The sequence below is a fragment of the Gracilinanus agilis genome, chromosome 1 (genome assembly GCF_016433145.1).
Source record: "Gracilinanus agilis isolate LMUSP501 chromosome 1, AgileGrace, whole genome shotgun sequence".
Classification (NCBI taxonomy): Eukaryota; Metazoa; Chordata; class Mammalia; order Didelphimorphia; family Didelphidae; genus Gracilinanus; species Gracilinanus agilis.
In genome coordinates, this window is record NC_058130.1 from 490,937,593 (window position 1) to 490,950,363 (window position 12,771).

Here is a 12,771-nt window from a genome sequence, read left to right on the forward strand (position 1 = left end):
AGTCCTGTACCAAAACCAAGATAGCTAGATGATGCAACAGATTGAGTATTGTTCTTGGATTCAGAAAGACCTGAGTTCATATTTGGCTTCCAACACTTCCTGGGTAAGTTGATTTACCTCTGTCTGCCTCATTTTCCTCAACTGTAAAATGGAGATAATAAAAAGATCTGCTTCCAGAGGTGGTTGCAAAGATCAAATAAGTTATTTGTAAAGTGCTCAGCATAGTCCCTGTCACATACTAAGTTTTTACTAAAAATGTATTTCCTTGTTCTCTCAAATCAAATGAGATGATAAAGGTATAATTATGTACAAATCTTTTTAAACATTTATTTATTCATTTTCAGTTACATGAAGAAAAATTTTCGACAACTATTTTTGATATTTTGGGATTTAGAATTTCTCCCTCCCTCCTTTCATTCCCCCCCAAAGGCAGTAAATAATCTGATATAGATTATACTAATGCTTTCATTCAATAGATGTTTCCATATTGCTCATGTTGTGAAAAATGACACATATCACTTATACAATAAAAATTTCATGAAGGAAATAAAGTAGAAGATGGTATGTTTTGATCTTTACTCAGTCTCCAACAGTTCCTTCTTTGACTATGGATACCATTTTCATTTGAGTTCCTTTTAGTTATCTTGGAAAGTTGCTGCAAATCTTAAAACACTATAAAAATACTAGCTAGATGTTATTAACTCCATATTTTTTGTAAAGATCTCCAATAAAGTTATATAATTCTTCTGAGAAATCTTAGAATTCAAGAGACAATTTGAATTTGCAATTTTATGGAAGTCTACTAGTTGTGGAGAGCCTGAGCAATTTCCCTATATACAAAATAATCCCAGAGATTGCTTGAGACTTAATAAAGACTACTGCAATCATGTATTTTTATAAGTAAATTCATTAGATTTTTTGTGAGCATATGGAGTTATATTGGATCTCTAATTGCATATTTATTTTAGAAGTACCAGAAACAGATAGGTAGTGTTCTTGGATAGGTGATACAGTCCCACAGATGCTGAGGTTGGAAGAGACTCCTTTAATTATTACCATGAAAACTAATGGACATTTATGTATTCCAAATAGAAAAAGATATTTCATGTCCACTGTGCCTATCATTTTAGAACCCTCCATTATATTTCTATTTTAATGGCTTATCATGACTTTTGGGTGACCTGAAGAGCAGATGGCAAAGAAACAGATTCTATCGAGCTGAAAATATTTCAATTATGGGTCCAATGAGTTGTTTCTCTCACCCAAGACAAGACTAATCTTATTGAACTCTGTCATCTGTGATTAGTCAACAAGAGATGAACGTTTGGAACAAAAATGCTTCATGGAATTTCAGCTCGTAAGACATAGAAGGGATTTATTCTGATTAGATAGTTCTTAACAGGCTAGAATGTTGAATTGAATCTAATTGCCTAAAATATTATTGAGGCAAATCTAATAGTTCATGTTTCTGTCGAAATTTTCAACTCCATCAGCACAATACAGAAAATATGACTAGACAGCAAAATGTCAGAAAAGGGCAAAGAATATTTGAGCATTTTACGAAAGTTTAACTTCAACATGAGTCAGTGGTATAATACTGTATCAAGAAAAACTTGATTGGATCCATGGATAAGGAAGTAAAAATCCTACTATGCTTTCACTTGGTCATATTGGATCTCGAGCACTCTACAGCTCCTCATGCTGTATTACAGTTTTTGCATTTAAAAATAAGATATTATTTATTTTTTAATAATCCTTTTTTTAGGCTTGTGTTTTTTAAAATTATTTATTTAAAATATTTTCCATGGTTACATGTTTCATGCTCTTTCCCTTCCTTCTTTCCTACCCCCTCCCAGAACTGACAAGCAATTCCAATGCTTTTATATATTTCATTATTCAAAACTTATTTCCATATTATTCATATTTGCAATAGAGTGATCTCTTAATGCCAAAACCCCAATCATATATCCATTAAACCATGTGATTGCTCATATGTTTTTCTTCTGCTTTTCTGCTGCCACAGCTATTTCTCTGGATGTGGATAACATTCTTTCATGTAAATTCATCTGGATTGTCCTTGATCATTGTATTGCTACCAGCAGAAAAGACTATTACATTTGATTGTGCCACAGTGTATCAGTCTCTGTGTACAATGTTCTCTTGGTTCTCTTCTTTTCCCTCTATACAAATTCCTGAAGGTCTTTCCAGTTAATATAGAAATCCTCCAGTTCCAATTACTTGCAGCATAATAGTATTCCATCACCATCACATACTAAAAGCTGTTCAGTCATTCCCCAATTGAAGGACCCAACCACCCCCCCCCCATCGTTTTCCAATTTTTTGATACCACAAAGAGCACAGCTATAAATAATTTTGTACAAGTATTTTTCCTTATTATCTCCTTGGGGTACAAACCCAGCAGTAGTATGATTGGATCAAAAGGCAAGCATTCATTTAAATCCCTTTGTGCATAATTCCAAATTGCCCTAGAAAATGGTTGGATTAATTCACAACTGCACCAGCAGTGTATTAGTGTCTGAATTTTGCCATATTCCTTGCAACATTTATCACTTTCCTTTGTGGCCAAATTGGCCAGTCTGCTAGGTGTGCAATGGCACCTCAGCATTGTTTTTATTTGCATTTCTCTAATCAAGAGAAATTTAGAACAGATTTTCATGAATTTATTGATAGGCTGACTTAGTTTCTCATACATTTTGGAAATTAAAATTTTTTCAAAAGTCTTTTATTATAAAAATTTTTCCCAGTTTGTTGCTTTCCTTTAATTTTTGTTGCATTGCTTTTGTTTGTACAAAACCTTTTTAATTTGGTATAATCAAAATCATGTATTTTATATTTTATAATGTTTTCTATCTCTTACATGGTCTTAAATTCCTCCCTTTCCCACAGATATGACAGGTACGCTATTTTATGTTCTCCTAATTCATTTATGAATTTGTTCTTTATACTTGCCATTTACCCATTTTGAATTTATCTTGGTAAAAGGTATGGGGTGTTGATCTAAATCTGATTTTTCCCATACTGTTTTCTAATTTTCCCAGCAGTTTTTGTCAAATAGTGAGTTCTTGTCCCAAAAGTTGAGATCTTTGGGTTTATCAAGCATTAGCTACCTGAGGTCATTTCCCTAGGCTATTCTATTGAACCACCCTTCTGTCTCTTCACCAAAACCATATTGTTTTGGAGGACCACTGCTTTATAGTCCAGTTTAAAAACTAGTACTGTTAAGCCCCATCTTTCATTTTATTCCCCATGATTTCCCTTGATATTCTTGATCTTTTGTTCTTCTAGAGCAGTGGTTCCCAAACTTTTTTGGCCTACAGCCCCCTTTCCAGAAAAAAATATTACTTAGCCCCCTGGAAATTATTTTTTTTAATTTTAATAGCAATTAATAGGAAAAATAAATGCACCTGTGACCATCACCTTTCCCCTGGATCACTGCAGCTCCCACTAGGGGCAGTAGCGCCCACTTTGGGAATGACTGTTCTAGAGGAACTTTACTATAAATAAAAAAGATTTTTGGTAGCTTCATAGGTATGGCACTGAATAAGTAGATTAATTTGGGTAGGATTGTCATTTTTATTATATTAGCTCCTCCTACCCACTAGCAATTAATATTTTTCCAATTATTTAGATCCAGTTTTAAATGCATGAAGAGTGCTTTGTCATTATGTTCACATAATTCCTGTGTTTGTCTTGGCAGATAGATTCCCAAATATTTTATATTGTCTAGTGATTTTAAAGGGAGACTCTCTCACTGATTCCTACTGTTGAGTTTTGTTGGAAATACATAGAAATGATGATGATTTATGTGGGTTTATTTTGTACCCTGCAACTTTGCTAAAACCGTTAATTATTTCAACTAGCCTTTTAGTTGATTTTCATGTCTTTGATTCTCCTTTATTATTTCTTTGTTTCTCATGAAATCATTAGTTTCTAGATGGTTAATTTTTATTTTTAAGACTTGATTTTCTTCTGTCAGTTTTTTTATACTCCTTTTTCAGTTGGCCCATTTCTTTTTGCATCACTTTCATTTCTCTTTTCCACTTTTCTTCTGTTTCTCTTAGTTGGTTTTTGAAGTCTTTTTTGAGCTCTTCCAGAATCTGTGTCCAATCTATATATTTTTGTGGACTTTGTGTGGGTTTCTTTTGCTTTCACTGTCCCCTTTTGTGTCTGTACCTTGGTCTTTGTCTCCATAAAAATTCTTTACCAATAGGTGTTTTGTGTGTGTGTGTGTGTGTGTGTGTGTGCTTTTCTTTGTTCATTTTTCCTATCTAATTATAGGTAGGCTTTGTGTTCTGGGAATTTGGGGTACCCTCTAAAACTTCAGCCCTTCCTTAATACTACTTTAGATTATTTTCTGGTTTTTTACCAGTTTTAGTTCTTAGAGGATGATGTGATGGTCTGAGGGCTGAGAGCTCTGAGATTTCCCCTTCCCTTGCTAATTCAATTGACTCTTGAGATGCTGATAGGTTAAAGACTTGCCCCTGACTTGGGCATAAGCTTTTGATCTCATTCTGAACTTGATCAGGTCAGGAGCTGATTGAGTTCTAGTCCCAGACTTAGGCTCAAGTTTTTGGTCTCATTGTGCACTTTATCTAATCAGACATTTCCTTAATTGCCCTTTCCTAGAGCTCCACCATTAGTTTTGGGCAAAAAGATCTGGGGACCCCTGGGAATTGTGTCCTCATCCCAACGTGTGAACTATGTCCTTATCCCAAGCCCAGACTGGGATTCCTGGCTTCACTCTGGGCCCACAGAGATCAGCCCTTTTCATCCCAGACTGTCTTGGGATTGGGACGCCAGACTTCTCCATAAGTTTGAAATTTCAAGGGGCATGCAATGGCTTGTACCACTATTTGCCCAGGCAGGGTCTCAGGATCTGAATGTTTTCTTGATCTTAGTATTATAAACTGGGACAGCAGATGTGGAGTGAGGGGAGGGGGGTGGTCCTGACATAGAGCTGTTCTGGATCACTCCATCATCTTGGCTCTACCCCTGGAGCTCTTTAATAATCCTTAAAAATGTTTTTTGAATTCTAAATTCTCACCCACACTTTCATCTCTTTCCTGTCCATTGAGAAGATAAGAAATGTGATTTCAATTATAAATGTAAAATCATGAAAAATTATTTCCGTATTAGCCATATTGCAAAAAAAAAGAGAGTAAAAAAAGTATGCTTTAATCACTATTCAGAGTTCATCAGTTCTCTCTTAGAAGATGGATAGAGTTTTTGTCATAGGTCCTTCAGAATTGTCTTGAATCATTGGTTTGATCTGAATAGTTGAGTCATTCATTGTGGATCATTATGATTCTGTTCCTGTGTGCAATGGTTTCCTAGTTCTATCCACTTCACTTTGCAACAGTTCATATTAGCCTTTGAAGGTTTTTCTGAAACCATTCTGCTCATTGATTCTTACCACACCATAACATTTCATCACAACCATATGCCACAAACTTGTTCAGTCATTCCCACATCGATGGGCATCCTCTCAATTTCAAATTCTTTGACATCACAGAAAGAACTACTATAAATATTTTTGCACATATAGAACCTTTTACATTTTCTTTCATTTCTTTGGGACAAAGATCTAGTAGTTCTCTTTCTGGGTCAAAGGGTAGGCAGAACTTTATAGTCCTTTGGGAATAGTTCCAAGTTGTTCTATAGAATGTTTGGACCAGTTTACAACTCTACCAACAGTTCATTAGAGTCTCAATTTTTTTCACATCTCCTCCAACATTTGTCATTTTTTCTTACTCGTTAGTCAATATTACAGGTGAGATATGATACATTGATCTAATTTGCATTTTTCTAATCAATAGTCATTTATATCATTTTTATATTACTATATATAGTTTTTATTTATTCTTCTGGAAACTATTTGTTCATATCATTTAACCATTTAGCAATTGGATAATTACTTTTAATTTTATACATTTTACCTAATTCATATTATTTTTGAGAATTGACATCACCAGAGAAACTTGCTATAATTTTTCATAGTTTACTGTTTTCTTTCTAATCTAGGCTGCATTGTAATTTTTTAAATTATGTAATAAAAATCATTTTGAAATTAAATCTTGCAAAATCTATTTACTTCCTGTGATCCTCTCTATCTCTTGTTTGGTATTAAGTTCTCTCTATATCCATAAGTCCAACAAATAAATTTTCCCATGCTCCCATAATTTGCATATTTATATCATCTTTTATGTCTAAATTGTGAACATTTTGATTTTATCTTGGTTTTTAGTGAGAGATGTCAGTTGATGCCTAGTTTCTGCCAAACTGCTTTCCAATTTTCCAAGCATTTTTTTTAATCAAATAGTGAGTTCTTGTACCCAAAGCTTAGATCTTTAGGTTTATTAAACACTCGATGTCTAAAGTCATTTACTATAGTACTGTGAACCTAACCTATTCCACTGATCCACCATGGTCTTACCCAGTACCATATTTTTTTTGTAATGTACTTTGAAATCTGTTACTATTTGGCTCCCTTCCTTCCCTTGACACCACCTTTTAAGAAATAAATCAATAAGGTATAGAATAGATGCAAAACTGGCAAGTTACATAGTTCTTTTATGTCCTTTTAACATGAGGACTATACACTAAGCTAAGATTAGACCAGTAGAACCAATGCTACACTTTTCCACAGTTCTGCTATTCAATCATGGGTACATAGGCAACATATTATCTATCTTGTTTCCTATGTGTCAAGGGAAATTAGTCATATAGGTTATCTGTGCGATCTGTGCTATCCAACTCTAAATTCTTATGATTCTTTGACATGCCCTCACACCTAGGCAATGAGGCAGAGTGTTTTAGGGTTTATGAATATTTGGTCACCATAGAGCAAGTATATAAAGGAAAAATATCTAATATAAATAATGGTGATCAGCTTAGAAAAGAAAAAGAACTACTTTGGATTTTTTCTATTGATGTTTCATTTTTCCTTTATATCTAAGAGAACAATGGGTTTTGCAAGATCTAAATTTCAAAATATTTTTTGCCCGAAATCAATTATTAAGGATGTTAAATAGCCATTTAATAATTATGAAGCTACAAGATCCAGTGGATATGAGATTGTACTTAGCATCAGGGAGATCTGTGCTCAACCTCCAAGTGCAATATTTATTAATTCTGGAACCCAATCATGTACCCTCTTTTAATCTTAGATTCTTCATCTCTAAAATAGGGATAATAATGCCTATAATATTTTCCTCACATTTTTGAGGCTCAAGTGAGACAAATAATATAAAGTGTTTTACAAAAATTAGAGCTCATCTATTAATATTTGATTACATTTTTAAAGAAACAAATCAAATTTAATGTTATTTTACACAACAGAATTAAGCAACAAATAATAAATTTTATTGGTTATACTTGAACAAAAGGAAAATAACTTTTTAACTTTCAAATTAGTCTTTTACTCATATGTAGTAGATACATAGATATTTAAAAATGAAAAACTTGACTTTTATAATATGCTTTATTGATATATGTCAATGTGCACTTATATATAAATAAGTATTGCTCATAATGTATATAAGATGTCATATTGTTAATATGTTGCTATTTTTCCAAAGGTTATATGGATTTGTCAAAATTCAGTTTATTAACAATATATAAAAGTACATACAACTTTAAAAACAGCTAATGGGAATAATAACTATACTGTTTGACATGCATCTCATCAAGCTTCAAAAGTTTCCAATTTCAAACCTGAAATTACCCAGACCTTCCTCTGGTTCTATCTTCCATAAAATGTATATGTTTTGCTTTAAAGAGACAGGTGTATGTAATTTTAATGTCAACCCCAGAATCACCAAAAAGTACCCTGGCAATCAGTGGAAAGGTTTAATAGGTTTCCTGTCTTGTTCTTAATTTGCTGAAATTACAAAATCAATACTTTCAGTTGTAGCTGCAGCTACCCGTTTTACTGCTTTAAGATAAAGTCTACAAGAAAGTAACCTTCACTTTCAATTTGTAGCGTAGAACATCAAGGTGTTCTTGGCCACTAAGTAAGTAGGCTGTTTTCTGTTATCCAATATAAGACATTCCAAATGTACTATGTTTCCTTTTAAAAGGAGATACATGTTGATAAGAATAGTGATTAATACTGAACAAAACAGGAGCTTTGGGGACTTAAACATCCCTTCTCACCTTTTAACATCCATTCTAAACATATTGCCTCTTCATTCCTCTTGACTAGACATATTATTCAATGATTTTACAGTCTGAACTTGATACTATCAAGGAATATGAACAAACTTATCATATAAAAATATACTTTTCATGTTGCCTGGTTTGATTTCTCACAGAATGTATATGACTCACTCATTTTTATGACTCAGCAATAGTCTATTTTGAAATAAGGAAATTTTGCTTAAGTAATATTTTAAATTAGTGATATTTCATTCATGGTCTAAAATTCAGATAACTACAGAAGCAACAACAAGATATAGCAGTGGCTTTGTTCTCTCTAGATCTATACTTGCTATCTCTGTTTCTTAGGATTTCTGATATTCTTTTGATACACTGAAGGTATCTCTACTGTCAGTGGAGTCTTAACTTCAGTTTGTACAATTGTAAGTTTTAGAAAGCCATTTTCTTCTTTGAGGCTTTCTACTTCTTTTTTCCCAGAGAGTTATTTTCCTGTTTAACATTTTGTAATCTCTTTTTTAGGAATCTATTTTCTTCAGTGAGTTTTTCCTCTAAGCTCTTGACTTTCCCCCTCATTTTCTTTTCCAGTTTTTTTCTTCTAAGTGTTTTATTAGTTTTTAAAATCTTCGAGATATTTAAGTTCATTTTGTGCCTGACATCCTTTCCATTTTTATTTGAGGGTGCAGCCATTTCCATTTTAGCATTGCTGTACTTTTCTGAACAAGAATTTTGGTCTGCCCTTTTGCCAAGATTGCTTTAGAGCAGTGGTTCCCAAACATTTTCGCCTACCGCCCCCTTCCAGAAATAAAAAATTACTTAGCGCCCCTGGAAATTATGAAACTATTTACTGAACTTAGAATAGAATGTAAAACAAAAAAAATGTGGCCATCACCGCTCCCCTGGATCACTGCAGCACCTACCAGAGGGCTGTAGCACCCACTTTAGGAATCACTGCTTTAGAGGGTCAGTTTTTTTCCTTTGTCTTTTGCTCATATGGTAGGGCTTTTAAAATGAAGTTGCCTATATGTTCCACTCCTGTGATGGAGGGAGTGATGTTTCTGGGTACACCTAGGTAGCACATGAAATGAATTTAGCTGGAATCTACTCCTCAGATGCCAGCTCCTCCTGGTATTGTGAGCACAAGGGTGGTACTCTTAAATGTTGTTGGTTTGAGCTCCCCTCTGCTGTATTCTCCTTATATTTAAATGCTAGTGATTAGTATTCCTGATTCTGTTAACACATTTCATTGATTAGCTTTTTACAGAGATATATTTACCTTGAATATATAGTAGGAGATTCTGAAGGATATATATCTCACCTGAATATCTAGGACAGAACAGTCTCTTCCCAATGCCACTTTAGTATTTAAGTTAATATAGGTTCAGCCATAAAGTTTTTTCCAATGTAAAAATGGATATCACCAATTCCATATCCAAATGCTGCATTATTGCTGATCTCCACTTTTAGACATTGTTGGACTGTATCTTGAAGGTCATTTCAGGGCCTCAATGTTGGAATGACTGACAAAATCCTGCATGTATTCTACTCTACAACTCATTCAACTCTTGCTCACAGGACCCCTTTAAGCTTGAGTACATAGTCATTTCTTCTCCCCTTCATCTAAAAAAAAGAAAAAATATATCAAAAATATAGAAATAAGAGCAAAGATGTGATCTTCATGCTATTTCCAGGTTAAAGAGAACCTCAAACCCCTGCTACAAGCGGCTCATCTTTCTCAAGTATTCATTAGTAAAAAAGTAGCCAACAACAAAAAATTTGGCTGTGGTTGACTAGTGGCTTGCCCCATTTCATAATTAATGAGGTTCCTTTTGTCATTTGGTAGCTAGTATACCAGAATAGAGTATAGAATATCTCTCTCTGTGCTCAAATTCTTTCCAAGTCAACTTCCTTAACTCAACAATTTCAAAGAGGACTCTTTAGATTATTCCTTCTGAAGGATTGTATCAGCACCTCTAGCTACCCAAAGGATTTGTCAATATTTGCATTTGGAAGATTGCGTAGAAATTTACAAATCATCTAAAGTATCTCTCAAAATATTAGAAAACATTGAAGAGGATCTGAGTATGCCAAAATATGTCTAAGTCCTGTATATAAAGCTCTTCCTAGATCAAATTAATTATCTAGTTGATAACCAAGTATTGCCATAAAGAACATTAGGGAACTTAATTTTGTTATAGAGACCAAGCAATCAGGAATTTGAAACTTCACAACTGAAAAATTTATCATAAACCAATTTCCAAATTCCACTTTATCACAGTGCCTGGCACATAGTAGTTGCTTAATAAATATTCATATCTAGATTGATGTTAGAAAGATTTTATTGGTATGAGATTTGTCAGTGAAGTCAAACTATCACTGATGTTTTCTGGATCTCTGCCAGTGGATCTTCTATATTCCACCCCTTACCACCATAGTAAAGCTGGGGAAGGCTACTAAAAATAAAAATAAGCCAAAGAAAATGGCTCCTCAAGCAAAGGAGATAAAAGACAATTAAGAAAAGGAAATGTCAGAATATGAAAAAAGCAGTGGAGAAGAGATTCTGATCTCTCAGAAGAAGGGCTACATCAGCAAAAAGAGTACAACCAGCCATAGAAAACATTGCTGCCACCAGACTTATCAATAGAGTAGTTATGATTCCTGTTTAGAAGGCAGCCATTGCCCCTGGCAAGAAAGTGGCTACCTCAGCTTTCATTACATGGAGCAAGAAGAGTATCATTCCTCCTTAAAGTAGCAAAAACCTTAGTGAAAGCATTCCTCCTTCATCAAAAGTACAAAAAATTGGGAAAGGGCCATGAGAGAGGACAGTGAATCTGAAAAAGACAGTGAAGATGAAGAATTGGAGCCATCCAAAGGCACAAACAATGGGAGCAACTCCTGCCAGACAAGACTCTGAGGAGGAAGATGAAGATGATTATGATGAGAATGAGTTTGAAGAAAAAGTTTTGGATACTACAGCTGCCAAAGAGAAACCTGCTTCTGCGAAATCTGACTCTTGGAAAACTGTCAAAGTCAAGGAATCAGAGAAAGAGGATGAGGAGGAGGAATAAGAGTAGAAGGAGGAGGTAGAAAAATGAAGAGAAAGAAGAGGCAGCACACCTCCAAGAAGCTCAGGGAAAGAGGAAAAAGTAAATAGGCAAACAGAAAGCCTCTAAAGCCAGGAAACAGAAATTGAAAATGGATGTGTCTAAAATGTCAATCTCTGCTGGTAACCTAAGCTTCAAAACTGCAGTAGAACTAAAAACTAGCATCATGGACTTCTTTGCAAAAAGGTACCTTACAATTTTGGGGGTCCACAGTGGTGTCAACAGGAATTTTGGCTTTTTAGAATTTAATTAGAAGTAATGAAAAAAATAACTCTTGAATTCAGTGGCTCCAAAGTCATCTGAAATGAAATCTAAAAGAGTAAAAGAAAGCTAAATATTTGGGATTCAAGAAGGTTCTTTGTCAAGAATCTGCCTTATAAAGTAACTCAGGAAGAGCTCAAGGAAGTGTTTGGAAATGCTACCACATTTAAACTGATCTGCACCAAGGATGAGAAGATGAAACACCCAAAGAAATTGCCTATTTTAAATTTAAGACAGAAGCAGACAAGGGCAAGGCCTTGGAAAAGAAATGGGGAATCAAGATTAATGGTTGAGTGATCCTTCTGAACTACACATAGGAGAAAAGTCAGTGTCAAGAGCATCTGAGGCAGAAATAATTATTCCTTCAGAAGGAAGATTCAAAGACATGGATGGTACTGTATAACCCCTCCCCCTCCCATAGAGAGCCACTGAAGAAAGTCTACAGGAAACACTTGAAAGGAAACCATAGATTAATGAAAATGAGTCTAAAGAGTAAGTATCCATTTCATTGGATTCTGTACAAGATGAAAAAGAATCTTTGAATTATTTTAATCTTTAAATAATGATCGAAGGCAGAGTGAACAGGATAAAGTTAAAAGGACAGAAGATAGCCAGAACAATACCAAGGTGCCAGTCCTACAAAATCATCCAAAGTCTGTCCAAAGGCATGACAGAAGAAATATTGAGAGATTCATTTTTTGGCTCTTTTGGTGCCAGGATAGTAACAGGTAGAGAGACAGGGTTATCTAAAAGGTTCACTTTTTTGGACTTCAACTCAAAAGAAGATGCTAAAGCTGTCAAAAAAATGCCATAGATGGGGATATTATGGAAATAAAGGAACTCTGGACTGAGCTAAGCTCAGTGTCTTTTGAGGTCTCGGTGGCTTTCTTACTGGTGATGGTCACGGAGGCTAAGAAGAGAAGAGAGATCTATTGAATTTTGGTGGCAGAGGCTGAGAAAGCTTTGAATCTTTACATGGTTTCTGATGAGATGGAGGAGGAGGAAAAAGAGAAGGAGACAACAAGCAACAAGGAAAGTAGACAAAGTTTGAATAACTTTTTTCATTCTCTTTTCCTCTGTCATCAGAATGGATTCTGGTAATTCCATCCAGTCACCTAATCATTGAAAGAGACCTCTCAGGATATTTTTAGACAAACATGCTCTTGAGGTCTTCTTGGAAAAACCTGGATGATGTTTCAAGGGAGAGTGTGCATTGGTTTGGACAAGATGG